Source organism: Fukomys damarensis, unplaced genomic scaffold (genome assembly GCF_012274545.1).
Source record: "Fukomys damarensis isolate Sample0158 unplaced genomic scaffold, DMR_v1.0_HiC HiC_scaffold_16, whole genome shotgun sequence".
Lineage (NCBI taxonomy): Eukaryota > Metazoa > Chordata > Mammalia > Rodentia > Bathyergidae > Fukomys > Fukomys damarensis.
In genome coordinates this window covers 107,515,233-107,532,661 of record NW_022900928.1, presented here as the reverse complement: position 1 = coordinate 107,532,661, position 17,429 = coordinate 107,515,233, and the positions used below count along the sequence as shown (strand labels likewise).

The window sequence follows — 17,429 nt, the reverse complement described above, 5'->3', positions numbered from 1 at the left end:
TTAGAATTATTAAGTCTTCTTCATTCAACATTGGTAATTCATATGTATCTAGAAATCTGTCCATTTCTTTTTTTTTTTAACATGAATGAAGCCATTTATTACAGGCTAGGGGTGACTCAAATAGTAGAGCTTCTACTGGTCTTTCTTTCTTCTTCTTTTTTTTTTTTTTTGTACTGGGGATCGAACTCCTGTCCTTGTGCTTACAAGGCAGTTGGTGGAACCACTGAGCTAAATCCCCGGCTCTTTCAATTCCTTCAGTCTTCTGATGGCCAACTTGACTGTGGCTGCAGAAGCAATATTGTAGAACCACCAACAGCCACTGTTTTCATGCAGGAACCACAGTGCCAGATACCTACAGCCCTTCTCTTTATCTTGGTCTTACCATAGAAGGAGGAGGCGTACTTGGTGTGCTGGCTGATATCAATTTTCTTCACCATTTTCCAGAGGGAAGTGTCATAGCAGGTCCATATTTACCAACAATGCTGACCTTCTTAGTGCATCTAGCCATGTTGGCATGACCTAGGCCCAAACCCAGAGAGCTGTACATTTTGTTTGTTTGTTTGTTTGTTTTGCTTCTTATTGGTATATAGGTTCTCAAAGTAGGTATTGATAATCCTCTGGATTTCTGCTGGGTCCATTGTAATTCACCCTTTTCATTACTAATTGCATGGATTTGGGCCTCCTCCCTCCTTTTTTGGATAAAATTGGCTAAGAGCCTGTCAATTTTGCTTATTCTTTCCAAGAACCAACTTTTTGCTTCATTAATTTTTTGTATCATTCTCTTAGTATCCATTGCATTGATTTCTGCTCTGATTCTTATAATTTCCTGGCTTATCTGAGCTTTGGGTTTGTCCTACTCTTCTTTTTCTAGAAGCTTGAGGTTCAGCATTAGGTTGTTTATTTGAGCTTGCTATGTTTTCCTAAGATGAGTATTCACTGCTATGAATTTCCTTTATAAGACTGCTTTCATTGTGTCCCATAGATTCTGATATGTTGTATTGGCATTATAATTTAATTGTAGAAACTCTCTTATTTCTTCTTTAATTTCCTCTGTGACCCATTGGTTATTCAGAAGTGCGTTATTCAATTTCCATGTGCTTATGAAACTCTTGTGGTTTCTTTTGCTATTGATCTCCAATTTCATTGCCCTATGGTCTGATAATAATATACAGGGGATCACTTCAATTCCTTTGCACTTACTTAAACATGTTCTATGAGTCAGTATACAGTCTATTTTGGAGAATGACCCATGTGTAACTGAAAAAAATGTTTACTCTAATTTTGGGAGGTGGAACACTCTGTAAACAACTTTTAAGTCCATTTATTCAAGAGCTTGGTTGAGTTTTAGTATTCTGTTGTTTATTTTTTGTCTAGCTGATCTATGTATTTGTGACAGTGGGGTATTGAGGTCTCCTACTATTGATGCATATATATTTATGATTGTCATCTCTTCCTCTTGGACTATTCCCTTTACAAGAATTTAATGGCCTTCTTTGTCCCTCTTAATTAGTGTTGGTTTGAAATCCATTTTATCTGTAATCAAAATAGTTACCCCTGCTTCAGGTTCCTGTTGCATGGAGTATTGTTTTCCACCCTTTAACGTTCAGTCTGAATTTCTTTTTTAATTAAGTGTGTTTCTTGTATGCAGAATATTGTTGGATCTTGCTTCTTGACCCATTCTGCCAGTCTATTTTTTTTTTTGATTGGTGGATTGAGACCATTAACATTGATGGTTATAATTTATTTGTATTGATTTATCCTTGTCATGACATTTTCCTGTTGTTGGATTCTTCTCCTTTGCATTTAATTTCTTGTCTTGCCTGATGGCTTCATTCTGCTGGGCTTCCTGGGGTTGTGATCCTCACTGACTTTTCCTAGGATATTGTTTAAAAATTTTTGGAGTGCTAGTTTGGTATTCATGAAGTTCCTCAGGTGCTCTTTGTCACAGAAGTATTTTATTTCTCCATCAATTTTGAAAGATAGCTTTGTAGGATACATCAATCTGGGTTGGAGGTGTTTTTTTTTCTTTTAGGGCTTGAAATACTTCACTCCAGGCTCTTCTAGACTTGTGTTGGAAAGTCTGCTGTGATTCTGATGGCCTTTCCTTTGTCTGGATTTGTGTTTTTTTCTCTAACTGCTTGTAGCATTTTGTTCTTCTGCTGGGTTTCTGGACTATTAACTAATATATGTCTATGTGTGTTGTTGTTGTTTTTCACAGCTAGTTGAAGTCTTATATGCCTCATTTATCTGTATGTCAAATTCTTTTCCCCTGCTTGGGACGTTTTCTGCCATTAATTCTGTGAACAGTTTTTTTTTTTTCTTTAAATGTTGCTTGCACTTTGTCCTGTTTTTTCATTGACTCCAATCAATCTTATATTATTCTTCTTGGCATCATCTAGCAGCTGCTGGCTTAATTTCTTTTGGTCCCCTACTATTTTAAAAAAATTTTTCTTTTCCTGGTCACTAATTATAATCCTGTCTTCTATATCTGGTATTCTGTCCTCACACTGGCTCATTCTGCTGCATAAACTGTCAATGGTGTTTTTAATCTCCTGGGTATTTGTTTGCATGTGTTTCATGAATTGCATTTGTTTTCTATGTGGATATTCTATCATATGCTTCTCAGGGCCTCTATTTTTTTTTTTAATCTGTATCTGCTCCAGAGTTTTCAGTCATTTCTTTCACTATGGACACAAGGTCTCTTGTTATCTGAGAAATTATTTCTGATTTCATTTTTTCCAGATCCTCCTTCATTGACAGTTGAGAGAATCCAGGTGGTTTAATATCAGATTCTTCCATCTTGTTGCCCCTTGGGGTTGCCTATGTTATCTGGAAATCTTTGAGTCTTGCTTTCGTGTCTTCTCATTTCAACAGAAATGCTGTGCCTTTGTTGAGGTGACTCTGCTCACTCAGTGGACTTCAATTCTCAGCAAGCCTCAGAGAGATCTTCTTTCTGCTTCTCCTCACTGTGCTAATTCCAGGGTTCAGAATCATGGCCTTCTAGATCCCTTCACCATGCTGTTTTCTGGTTGGGGTCTGTGCACACTTAGGATGGTATTTGGGTATGCCTCTGGCTGTGACCTGCATGCATGCACAGTTGTTTTCCAAGAAGGGCCTTTGTCTGGGCCTGTGTGCCCAAGCCACTGGAGTCTGGGCAGGGCCCTGGCTGGGACCTAGGTACCCAGGCTGCTGTTTTCCACACAGGCTTCTGGATGGGATCTGCATGCTCTTGCTCATGGTATCTGGTTGGGCCTCTGGCTGTGGACTGTGTGCCTAAGTAGTTGTTTTCCCTTACACACTATTTTTCACAATATCTAGAACTATTTGCCCCTTCTTTGCCATATTACTTATGATGCTTTATCCCATGAAAGAATACGGTTTTTCTCAGCTCATTGTAGAGACGTAAAGTACAGGAATAGCCACATGGAAGAAAGTTATATTTGACCAGCATACTCTGGTCTTCATGCAGGTAGAAGTTTGTTAAAAAGTGGTGAGGGGCCAGCTACACAGTCTACTTCCATTCTCATTCCAAGGTTAGGATGTTTTTATGCCTTTCATCCAACAAAAATATCTCTTTCGCTTAAAAGCTTCTCAGTTATTGCTTTCCTGGAAATTTGATTTGGCCCACCTCTGAATTTTATACCATATTTTGCTTGAAAATTCAAAGAAATGAAAAACTATAATTGTTTTTTGCTTATATAATAGGGAAATTGTGCCTTGTGTTTTATAAACAAAGTTTTGCTTTTTATTGAATATGTTTTGTGTGTGTTGTAAATATTTGAATAGCTAATAATATTAATTATCATATTTTAGATACTATGCACTAGGTACTCTGTTAAGCATTTTATATGATAGATATCAATTTATTTACAGCAACAATCCTATGAAGTAGAAAGCATTTCTTTTTACAGATGAGAAAATGAGGCAAGGGGTGGTTACATAATTTGCCAGAGTTTAAATGGCAAATAAATAGTGAAATTGGAATTTCCAATAATACCTGATCCAAGTGATGACCAGAATGTGCTCTCTGATTCCCCATGCACCCTGGTGACAGCACCAGTATCCAAGTTTGCTCACCCACCAGCACTCCAGTTGTACAATCCACAGTGCCAGATCTGGTGAAAAAGGGGGATGAGGACATACCTTAACGTTTTCATGACCTTGCCTTTCTGTTGGTTGGTACTCCGCCACAGGATTCATGGTATTTTGAAAAGACACTTATAAAAGAAGACTTCTAGAATTGCTTCAGAAAGTGGCAAGAATGATAGAATAAGTATGTCAAAGTAAAAGGGAATGTTTTGAGAGTGACTAATGGCAATGTGTTTTTACTGTAATAAAAGTTTTATTTAAACATATATATTTCAATCACCCCTCACACTATATATGTAAATTTAATTGAAATGTTAATATGGAGAGATGAACTTTGAGCAGAGGACAGAGCTGGGTTATTCTACACATACTGGGTTACTAGCTGTGTGGCTCTAGCTGGTCACATAACCTCCTTAGGCTTTAATTTTGTCAAAATAACAATAATATCTCCCTCATTGGACTAATATGAGGTTTAAATGATTATCCTTACACAAAATAGTTTGTATGTAACATATGTTCAGGAAATGTCAGGACTTGTTTTCCCCAATTGGTTGCGATGACACTCAAATATTCAAAAATAAAAGATCTATAATTGATGAGGTATAATCAAGATAACAACAACAACAACAACAAAAACCTAACCATGACTGCAGTATGCCCTCTGATCAGGCTTCTCCATGATACAATTATTCTCCTTTTTATGACTTTTCTAATATTCTTATTGGTGTGCAGGAGGCACAATAAGACTCTTCAATATTTCCCAAGCATCTTTATTTACTTTTTTTAGAAATCCTCAAGGTAAAAGTTTAGCTGCATAATTTTGATGTGTTAAGTTAGTATGTGTATGGGTTTTAAATAGATAAGAGTTGAAAAGAATAAAGATTATCAATAGTTTTTCCTGAAGATATGAACTTCAGGGTACACTTATATCAGTTATGACCTCAGGTTTTCAGAAATAGAAAGCATAGGTAAACATAAAGTAAAGGTAAAGTTTTCTTTTATGGCTTATAATCACAGAAATGACAAGTGAAAAAACTTAATAAATTTCCAAGAATGAATATAATGAATATGAAACAGATTTATAGTAGAAGACTTTTTGGTGGATCTGCTTAGGCCCTTTTCTAAGAACTGTCCACTTATTCAAATGGATGAGCTCTTGCAACCGTATTTGTACAGATGATTGATAGCTCCCTTATTGATCACAGATAAATGGAACAGAGATCAACACCTGACCCAACCTGGGTCCAGGAGATTCTCTACTGGAGTTTGTACATAGGGTGGTACAGTTATTCGGGAGTCCTAATAGTGGGAAATAATGTGGTTTTAGAACTGGGCCAGTGAAGTCCCACCAGGTGCAATAGGAGCTTGTGTGAAGTGAGAGCAAAAGAAAGTTGATGGAGAGAGGCAGAGGCCAGTATCCCAGCCATAGAGTGATTGGCCATACCAGCTGTGGTTTTTATGAAGTTTCCATTCCCTATCCGCCCCCCGCCACTTTCCTTGGAGTTGTCAAGTTCTATGAAAGATGCATGGATCCTTCCAACAAATCTTCATTTTCACACATCTGAGTCTGTGTTCCTTGTAAAAAAACCTCCTTACTGAATCAGTATCTTTGATAATTGAGAGATCAAGGTTTTGATACAGCCACTCTGGGTTGGAAGGATCTTATTGGAAGGGTGGGTTTCCCAAAAGTATCGGAGAAAGAACCTTGACCAGAATATAGTTACAACAGTCCTTTTATAGTTCACCTGCTATGTAGCTCTGTTTTCTTTACTGCATACATGGATTGTTCCCCATGAAAACTGGAAGCTTGTTCATCTTTTTATTCTCTGTAGTACCTGTACTGTGGCATTATTGAATTTTCTGATGCTGTTTTTGTAAAAAGAAAAAGAAAAAAACCCCTTTCTACTTTAATAATTTTCCATTTGGGCAAAACTTCTCTTGCTTCAATTTAGGAAATAATGACATTTCTTTCCCTTTTTGTTGTAACCAATCTCTCTTCTCAGCTTTGTGTCAATGAGGAGATAGGTTTATTTAGCCAGTAATTTCCACTGAAGAAAATCTTGGGCCCAGATTGCCCTGCAAAAGCAATATGTTCTGTTTTATTTTTATATTACATTATATTTATTTTAATTGCATTCTCCATCTGGTCAAAGATGGCATTAGGCACCATAAATGAAGAAAAGAAACAAAGAGATATCTAGCCATGATAATAACTGAGATTATTATTGTTAAAAAATCATCTAAGGGCACTATTAACTACAGGCATGAGACAAATGCCATAGCCCTAACAGGACAGAGCTCTAAAGGGCTACGAAAGGATGAAAAATGAAGATAAGTGGACTGAATTATTACTCCTGCTGTCTCTTGCATGCCCCAAAATGGACTCTTGCACCCAGCCCACTCCTGGAATCAGTCCTAGTACAGTGTAAGGCACAGCACAAAATGATACATGTGACTTCTCTGTTATCCTGAGCACCTCAACTATTTCCCAAGGAGTTTCAGAAGGACATGAATGTGTAGTTTCTTTCTTGACAAAGTTTAGAAGAGGACCCCATGGGAGAGGTCATTCTCTGCACATTTTGGGGACATTTCTGCAAAGCTTTGCTGACAACTGGAGGTCTTCCAAATGCAGCTGATGTTATTTAAATGGTTTAGTGAGCCAGAACCAAATCCTCAAATCAGATTGCTGCTGTGGAAGGCGAGGCCCTGGCATCCAGTCCAGGGTGCTGCGTGAGGGGTTATCAGGGGTGCTGAATCGTCTATTCCTGCTTTTAGACAGGAATACATTATGGGACTCAAGGGGAGAGTTTACACTAGAAAGTTTGCCAAAAACAAGTGGGTGGTGACATTCCCCGATTATAATCCACTCCTCCTCCCACTCTGCAGTCTATCACTTAGGATAGTTTATGTTTCAAATGATAAAAACCTGTTTGAAATGGGCGCCAGCAAATAATTGTATTTGCTGGTTCACATACTAAGGGATTTGGGGATGTATGGCTTTGAGTTTGGTTTGGGGAAGAGATTCACCATCTTCTCAGGCACCCCATAGATCTGCAAGCATTTTGTCCATTTTGAGTGTCAGATCTTTTCCTCAGGCTGATCCAACCCCCAAATTCCAGGAATGGTTTGAGAGGTCTGAGTATCACATCCTTTCCTGGGGCCAGTCAGCAGGAAGAGGGCATTTTCCTCAGTCATTAATAAGATCAAAGAAGCCTTTTTCCCTGAACCCCCCTGGGAAGAGTCTTTTTGTATTTTATTGATCCAAATTGGGTCATGGGTTTGTCTCAAGGCAATCTCTGTGCATGGGAAGGTGTAGATGGGCTTGAGCTCCTCAAAGCCCACCTCTGGAACAAAGGAAATCTGAGAGATGCTGCCATCCAGAGAGCACTGGAAATGGGTCAGGCAGCTAAGTCTCAGGTGCCCAGCACCAGGTGCAGAAGCATGACAGCTACCACTACCCACACCTGTGCTAAATGGGCCTCTTTCTTCTCCGTTTCTATTCTTGATGCCAATTCCAGAATATTTCAGAGAATAACAGGAGGATAAATGTAACAACAAAGGACAATGTATTCATCGGGTTCCTTGTGTCCTGAGAGGTTTGATAGGAGCACTCCTTGAAAGAACACACTATAAAGAATGCTTTTGCAGACCCCTTTCACATATGTTTTACCAGTACCCTCCCAGCTGCTAGAGGTATTGGCTGATCGAAAAGTGCCCCCTTTCTGCAGTGAATTGCTTTGGACTGCCTCAAACTGTCTTGCCCCATTCTCTGCTCCAGCCAATCACTGATGGATGGGGCACAAATTCCAGCCCACTTTCCTCAAGCTGGGGCCAATATCTGGCGTAGTTTGCCTCCTAAGTCTTCTGGGCCTAGATTCTCTTGAAACTACCTCCTTTACTCTGCTCCTTCTCCTCGTCGTCCTGCATTTCCTCCCTCCTTTACAGCTCCTTCCTTACCCTTTGAGTTAGACCCTTTGAGTTTGCACCATAAACTCTGGTTTTGGAGAAACCTGACTTTAGAGTCCATTGGGTACAGAGGAGGAAAAGAAAACGAAAGCACAAACTAACAAATAGATGGAAAAGGAGTCAGAAGGAAGTCATGTTGGTTCAAGGTGTTTGCTGAACTAAAGGGTTAGAATTTTGGAAGATGCTTGAATTAATTAGGGTTCTTTGGTTTCTAGATAACAATATTTCCTACCAACGTGACAATATAAAAGGGATAAAGTGTTACAAAGAAATAGTGCTGCAAAGTTGAGCCTCATGGCAGCCATCCATAGGCTCCTCCTCTTTCTTTTCTTCATTGTTTTTTCTCTACTGTCTGGGTCCTGTGGGGAAAACCATACTCATGCCAGCGTTCTGAATATTTATCTTTTCCACTCTCAAGTTAGACGGACTCTGTAGTCTCAATGTTTTGTTCCAAGAGAAGGAATTTTGATTGATTCTCTCGTGTCAAGTAAGCCCTGGGCCATTCAATCTCAGTTGGGGAACAAATGTTTGGGTGGATGTACAATTGTACAGTTGCTTCCTAGAAACTGCCCATGAGGTCATATGAAAGAGAAGGCATAGTTCTCCAAGAAAGGTCATGGGCCTCTACCTTATGATCACTCCGACAGTAACGAAAGTAACATAGCTGAGGAGGGTCACTTCATGAACTCAACTACCCTGAAGTGACTTTTATCTCCTCCTTAGTCAAAACACTATTAATGAAGGAATTTGCATATTGATCCCTTCAGAATACTGACAGTTAATACTGGAAGGAATAGTTCATGTTAGGTGACAGAATGGGGACTCTGGAAAATTTTGGTAGACTTAATGCTGAAAACAATAAGATTATATGTAATGGGATTAATAAAGACTCTTTAGTTAGGTTAACGACTGATTTGGTAATACTAGATTGAAAGGAACATGGATTGACAATTATTAGTTAAAACAAATATTTACGAATTTCAGCTGAACAAGAGCAGGTTGTGGTATGACTTGCTTCTAATAAGCACTTTGCCATTTCAGGATGCATTTATGAATATAGTGTCTGGATCAGAGTAGGAGGCAGGAATGGGGAGAGGGTCCATCTTAATGTGTGTGCCTGCACATGTCAGACCACAGATGTATTCACTTTAGTTACTAATATTAATTAGTTTGTTAATTCTCTTAAAATAAATTATTGTTGGCATATGTTTCTGATGCACAAAATTTATATTTGTTTTGAGGAACTGGTAATAAATATTATACCATGATAATATTTGGTACATTTCCCTTTCTCCAATCCTTCCCCCTCCCTCCAGGAAAACTCTTCTTCATCTCCAAAAGAGTCTACCTATCTGTTTTCTGTCATCTTTCCTTTATTTTACTCTCCAATTCATCATACGATATTTAACTTTCTGTGTCTTATTTATTTCACATAATATTACGGTCTATCCATCCATTTTCTGCAAATGACTCAAATTTATCCTTATTTATGGCTGAATAAAATTCCATTATACATTCCATATATAAATTTTCCTTATCTAGTTACCTATTGATGGGCATCTTGGCGGAGATTAGCTCTATTGTGAATTGTGCTGCTATAAACATGGGGATGCATGTATCAGTATAATATGACTTTAACTCTTTGGGGAATATACCCAGGAGAAGTATAGGAAGGTCAACTGGAATTTCTACTTTTAGATATTCGAAGAGTCTCCATACTGATTTCTATAGGGTTGTACTCGTTTACATTCCCACCAACAATGTAGAAGGGATCCTTTTTAGCCACATCCTTACCAGCATTTGTTGTTGTTCTTGATGATAGCCATTCTGACTGGGGTGAGATGGAATCTCAGTTATTTTGATTTGTATTTCCCGAGTGACTGAAGACAGTCAACATTTTTTGATTAATTATTGGCCATTTCTATTTCTTTGGAGAAGTGTATGTTCATTTCATTTGACAGGTGCCGTACTTTAAAGGCAATCAAAACCCAAACTCAGGAAGTAGAGGAATGCATATTTATATAGCACCTACTCATTACTAGATGTAACAGGCAGATTTTAAAGTACAGTTCACAGGTTGGGTACGTTGTTGGGAAATACAATCTCAGGAGAAGTAGATCTGGAAATGTTTGATGAGAGGATGGAAGACCTCTTAGAAGGGACAGAATGTCTGTGTACATATCACTGATGTCATCACACAGAGGAAGAAATGCGGCTGGCCTTTGTTGCTCAAGAGGATAAACGCAGCATACTAAATGTCTAGGAGAAGAGGTTGAGACTAATTAATGCTGAGTAAGAAAGAGCTTTCTAGTGATTAGGGACATCACATCTGATGGAATAGGCTTGATCCGCAAGTTATGAGCCTATATTCCTGGAGGTGCCCTAGAAGAGATAAAGGATTAGCAATACCAGCTACCACTGATTGAATACTCTCTACCTATCAGGTTCCTTGCTAAGTGCTTGTGCTCACTATCTCAAATTCTTGTAATAATCTTGCAATGCAGAAAAATTATTACTCCTATTTTCTAAATGAGAGTCCTGAGATCTAGGGTTGTTAAGTGACTTGCTTAGGATATCATCATTTGTCAAGTGCAAGGGTCTGAATCCAAACCCACAAATGTGTAATTCCAAAGTAGAGATGTATCCAAGTGAATTCCTGTCTTTGCAGTAGGTTGGGTGAGGTAACTATTAAGGGATAGTATACACATTTTTTTAAATTTACTGAGCCTCACTTTCTGTCCAGTTATCTCCATGATCTCTGATATCTTTGTGAAGTATAGCAAACCATGATTATAAGTAGGACTTTTTTTGGAGGAAGGAGATTAGAACAGATTCCTCCTTTATGCAGCCAGAATAAAATAAAATAGCTATATCATCAAGCACTGGCTAGATTAGACTGCAGAAATGACCAAACTCCACATTGCAGTGACTTCACCCAGTAACTATAGCAGGATCAGCAGGGAAGTCATCCTATCGTAGTGAAGGACCCTGGTTGCTGGAGACTTGATCTTGTCACATATTTCTGTGTCCTAGCAGCAGCAGACAGAAAGCATGGCCAACTCTTTGCTGGATCATACACCCTGCCTGGAGGTGATACACAACCCTTCCGGTCACATTTCTTTGCCCAACATATGTTGCAGTTAACATTACAGAAGGTGAGGAAATACAGTCATAACATGAGACCAGAGGTACAAAGCCGTACACAGAACAAAGGTTACCCTCCTGTCTTTTCCAACAGATAACAGTAAATATTCAGAGTTGATAGTTAAGCTATAACTGTGATCATTAAGAATTCCTGAAGGAAACTGTGAGCAGATAGTATAGAATTTGTTCCCTGAAAACTTGGGGGATGATAAACTAGATCCTATCATACCAAATTGCCAGAAGAGGCACCAGGCTAGGTTCCAGCTCCTCCTGTTTTTCTGTCCACCACTTCTTCCATTCATTTTATGTGTTTTATGTGCACTCATGGGCGTGTATTTTGGTCTCATAATATTCATTCCTCTTTTCAAACAGCACTCTACTTTCAGTTCAGAGAATAATTTCCTCTACTTTGAAGGTGAAGGCAGCCTCAAGATGTCCTGACTACCAGACATCCAAACATGTGGCCCAAGCTTAATCAGTCTCTCCCCCAACATCCCTATCTCCCCCTCTTCTCTCTCTCTCTCCCTCCCTCTCCCACCCTCCTTAAAACAGTCACTGTAAGGACAAAAGAAATGGTGGCAGCTCATTCATTGCCACTTTGGTTCCTGCTATTGTACCTTCTAAGTATCATGGTTCCATCTTTCCTTCAGCTACACAAAAGCACTAATATCTCTCCAGTACATTCTATGCTTTTGTTAGCTCATTAGTTTCTCTTGCCTATAACCAAATAACCATAAGTGTGTAAAGTTTCCATAACATTTGTTTTTGTTTGCTTTTTTAGATTTTTTTAAACAAAGAATTCAGTGCTAAAATACTGAAGTGTGGTCCAAATGATTTCAGTTGTTGCTCTTGTTGTTATGCTTTTAAGCTTAAAAAATAGCAGAAGAAACACAACTTTTGCAGATCTAGCGGCTGACTCAGTGCAAGAATCACCATCAACAAAAACCACAAAGAAACCTAGGTCAATATACTCTTACTGAAAAGATACCTCACTATCTTTCTCACTAATCTTCCTGCACCAGCCTGTGAAATTTAACTGTTTCTTGATATCCAAGCACTTAATAGCTGCAGCCTTGTTCATATGCTGGAGCTGTAGGACCTGAAATTCCCTAGTGAACCCCACTTAGCCTTCTCTGTTGTGGAAAGAAGAAACATTGTCTCCTGAGCTTATTGACTTTGAATGAGGTGATTTTTAAGTTTGTGCCCATTATGTGCCTTGGTGACACGATTTTCTAGGAATAATTTGTATCATTCATTACATTCCCAACTCCTCAATCTTTCTAGTTGATACTTATGAGTTTAAATATGCATAATGGTAAGATATGCCTCCTCAATGGGGACTACCTGGAATATTTGAGCACTGGGCAGACACTTGATTTTTTGGATTAGAACTCAATGCCATTTTAGGGGGAAATAATTTTGTACTGAGGATTCACAAGCATTTACAAGGAAGCAGGGTGACCAGCACAGATAAGTAGATCAAGAATGAGCTGAGGGTGGACCACACATTCTTCTCACGGGTGAATGGGCACTGTCTTGTTTGGGCTGATTCATGCCTTCCAGCTCTACCTGTGCGTGCTTTCTGAGGGTCTGTTATTGAGTGTTAACATATCTACCACACATCTTCTTACCTTGCTTATAGGACTTGACTCCCTCGCTGTAAACGTTGATAGTCTTTTCCTGATCACTTTTATCACTTCCATGGCCTTCGCTGCTCCCTTCCTGCATACTCCTTGTTCGTTTGCAGAATTCTGGACATCATGTCTCACATTGCCCGAAGGAGTCTTCATCTTAGAGCTGCTTTCTGCTGAGTCTCCATGCTGCCTGTTTGCCTGACTCCCAGTCTTCCTGTCCCTGCTCGCACTTGATGTCCCTGTGCACTCATGAGCTGCCATTGTCCCCATTAAACAGCTCTGGTGTGCACTTGTTCTCATCCTCCACAAAACAAGCATTTCTTCCTCCTTGCCAGAAGAGCAGCCTGTTTTCTGCCAGGAAGGTTGGCCTCTTGGCAGAGGATTGTCAGAAGACCATCACTCCAGCCCTCAAAACTAATTTTTCTCAATAAATTGTTTGTTTGCTTTGTTTTCTGACTTAAACACCATTATTTGGCAGTGACAGAGGCAGGTGTATTTCAAGGGCCATCAGCAGAGCATAGCAACATTGCTCTATGCATCCTAAGTGTGGATTCCTTTTAAAACTAGGTTTGAGTGTAGAATAAAGAATTTAACAGCAGGGATTTGCAGAGAATACAGAATAAGGGTTAAGGGGCAGAGGATTAAGGAAAACAGAAAGCAACTAGTTCTCTATAGAAATTAAAGGGAAACCAACACACACTGTCACTGAATAAGTTAAATGACATTCAAAGGTTGGGCTTTTTCCCCTTAGATAGCTTTTCCCCCTTAAATATCAGTTTCCTTTGCGCTGATTTCCCAAGTAATCTACCTTGTTCTCTCTTCCATGTGCAAGCCTGTGGTAAAGTCCAAAGAACTACAAAAACAAAAAACAAAAAAACAAAACAAAAAATACCAACCAACCAAAAACAAAACCAAAACCAAAAAATGCCCCCAAACCCCCACAAAAAACAAAAAACAACAAACAAACAAACAAAAAACCACACAAGCAAAAATCCTGAAGACAGAAAGTCAGGTTTCCAGGCTAAAGTGGGTGACAACAATGAAGCGTCCTTGCAGTGTCCTTTCCTCTGCTGATTCTGTCTGGCTCATTCATCCTCAGTCCTCATAAATGTGTCTATAAAAGCCTGCCCCTCAGCCCACAGCCCTGTGCAGGGAAAGGACCTCGGCCGGGCCTCTTTTCTTTCCCATGTCCCCTGGGTCACCCTCAGATGTCACAGTCAGTGTCAGCCTGCCCCACCTGTAGCACACTCAGTGGGAACAGGTTTCTGATGCTTATCCCACGAGTGTGTACCCGTGGGTGAGCAGTGCTCTCCTTTCTGCTCCCTCTCATCCCCCACGCGTCACTGTTTCCCTTGCAGCCTGGAATCTGGGGCCTGCTGTGGCTCTCTGAGAGAGGCTGATTTGCTACGCTCTTCACTCCAAACAAGGAGACCTTTCACTTAAAAAGGAAAGATGCTTTATTTCCCCCTGAGTTAGAATATTGAAACATTCCTTGTAAACTTAGAAATTAAAATGCAGACAATGCAAGCACTTCAATTTCCTTTTACTGGTCCTCAGAGGTGAACCGGGAAAGACTTGTAAATATGGATCAGGGCAGCTCCTGGTCTTACAACATTGAAACTCCGCTCACAGCCCTGCCAACCATTGCCCTTTGATTTGTCTCCAGGATCCCCCTCCCATTGCATCGCTCTGCTCCCTTCCACTCACTCCCAGCTCCCCACCCTGGCGACAGTGACTTTGAAAGCGGTAAGAAGTGTTCTGAGGTGACACAGCTGTGCGGTCTGGAATGCATTATAATGTTGTGTCTCAAGTACAGTATTGTTTGGTTGGTGGAAAAGGCAGAACCCAGCCTTGGAGCGCACTGCCACCTCCTGGAAAACCCTCCCGTGTGCGGTGCCGGCTGTCCTACCTCCTCCTTGGGCAACGTGGACTTCTATCTTTAGAATCAAAGATCTGGACACAGAGCCGACGGCTCCTGCCCCTTCAAATGGGACTGCACCAATTCCTGAAGGAAAGGAAAAGGTGTTGCTTTGTCATCTTAATTAAAAACAAGTAACTAGGTCCAGGAGGCCACTAGTGTAGAGAGCTGTGATCATTACTCCTGCCTTCTGCTCCTGAGGATGGTAACAGACGCTGCTTACTGTAAATGAGGGCCTGGCACCAGTAGGCTCCTGCCCTTGGGATTGCTGGAAGAGGCGCCAACCTTATTTACACCATGAAGGACTAGACAGAGGACATGAAGCAGAAGTCGCATGCGCAGGCAGAGCCCAGGAGGAGTGCAGACAGCCGAGTTGTGTGGCTTTTTTCTCTATAGCAATTGTTTATTGAGATTCCGCCTTCCAAGCATATTGAGAAGTTTTAAGGGCGTTTGAAGGTGACAATGAAGACAGAGAAGGCACCTATAGGTTTCTATTTAGACTCAGTTTCAGAAGCACAATGCACACATCTGAGTCTTTGACGCTCATCTTCATTGGCTATAGCAGCTTAGCTGTCAGGTCTGGTCCAGAAAAACAAATAGATTTGGGAAGCTTTCAGGCTCATCATCACGAAAAAGAATGGGGTAACTGTTTTCTCTACAGCTTTCCTCGGAAGTAACAAAAATAATTACTATCTACCTAAACTCAAAATATTCTCATTTACTGAATTAATTGATTTCAGGTAAGTAGCTGAATTGCTCAAATTCAACTAATGTCCCTCTGAATTTGTAATTTTTAATCTTTGGAAGGGGGCTATAGACTTTCTGAGAAATATTTTAAAAATCTGAAAATTTATTAATTATTTCCCTGCAAAAATGTGTACATATTTTTTCTACTATCTAGAAAAATCTGTGGAAATCCATTACCACCTTGCCAAAAGCAAAGTGATCTTAATAACATTTAACAAAAGATAATAGCCTTTGACATCTCTTTGCAATCCAGGTTTCAGTTTTTGGCACCTTGGTTATTTGGGGGCAGACAGGCCACAGGAATATTTGCAAATGAGTAGAGTACTGGCTTAGGCATTTATAAAGAATGGATGAGGTATTTCCACTTCTTTCCCGTTCTGTGGTCTCATAATGAAAATAGGTTTATGTGTTCATTCTGCAAAAATCCGGGACCTTCAGAGGCCCACGTCTGAAAGGCTCTGATAACACCTGGCTTCAGCCTGGCTCCAGGAAAAAGAGCTGAATTGGGGTTCTGCCATGGCACCTGTTTGGATGCGTCCTTTGTCTTCACCCCCGGAGAGAAACCCTGATGAAAGAGATTTGGGAGCGCAGCCTTCCACGTGGTGGGTGGATCGGACACTGCCTCTGCTGACACTGTCACGGTGGTTGCCTCACAACCCTCCCATGGGACTCCAGTTACAAAAATGTGAGACGGCACCAAGTGTGAGATGAATTGCAGGAGCTACATTAAAACCACACCCAATACTGGCAGACAGGACCGATTCCAGGGTTGAAGAGTTTTTACATTTGGACCCAGGTTTCTAACTGAATGTTCCCATCTTTGGCTCTTTGTTTGCATGGTTATCTCAGTACCTGGAGGAAAGCTTTCCTTTCCTTATCTGTTGACAGAAGCCATGTAGTCACATGCACATTTTCTGATTTGAGCTTGCAGGAAAGCAGTCATCCTTCAGCTTTTCTTCCTCCTGGGCCACTTCGGCAGGTCCTTGGGAACTCACTTTTGCTCCTCTATCTGAAAGCAATAGAATTGACTTGTGTGCATTTGTATAATATTTTTACCACTTCTTCTTTTAAATTTCCCCTACTTACACTTCATGTCTTTTGCTTAGCATATGGCAAACTGAAGTACACATAGATGAAGATGATGAATATAGACTCTTATACCCGGTAATGATAACAGATGAATACTGATGGGTTCTTGTGTATCAGGCACTGTGCTTGGCACTTTATACACATCGTCTCATTCACTCTCACCCTAATTAAAAAGATACAATTATGCTGCCTTATTTTCAAATTTGGGAAGCTGAATGACAGTCTAGTTAGCTATTGTTGCAATGATGCTGTATAGCAAATGCCACATCTCAGAGGCTATAGCAGGAGTACAGATTTAGATTAAGATTAAACCTGGGTGGCTTCATCCATGTGTTTTTCATCCTTCTTGGACCAGTGGGCCAGCTAGGTGAGTTCTTTCCATGGTGAGAGTAGAGACAGAAGCCTCAAAGTAGAACATATGAGGCCACCTAGACCTCAGGCTCAGAACTAGCTCAGGGGCACCTCCATCCATATCAGATATTTGCCACAGTGAGTTGCGTGGGTGAGTGCAAAGTTAGTGAGGAAGTGCATACTGCTTAAGATAAAGGAATGGCACAGCGGATGGAGGGAAGGATGAGGGAGTAGTATCCAGAGCAGCTAAAGGGCGGGCTTGAACTTGGAACAGTGCTGTCTGGCTTCAAGATCCAAGTTCTTAACTATGTTACATCAATGGGGGCTTAACAAAGGGCCACTATTGCATCTCTTGTTTGTTTGTTTTTTTGCTAATGAGTTTGTTGTATATAATAAATGCATTAATCGTGCGGGATTGATACATACATATATCACATCTTGATCCTTTTCACTTCTCCTAACCTCCCTCCAATATCCCTTTATCCCTAGAC

At 40.2% G+C, this 17,429-nt stretch overlaps 1 pseudogene; it reads right to left on the bottom strand.

The window, feature by feature from the left end:
- Positions 1–228: 228 nt before the first annotated feature.
- LOC109117796 lies at positions 229–508 on the bottom strand (annotated as a pseudogene).
- Between the last annotated feature and the right edge of the window lie 16,921 nt (positions 509–17,429).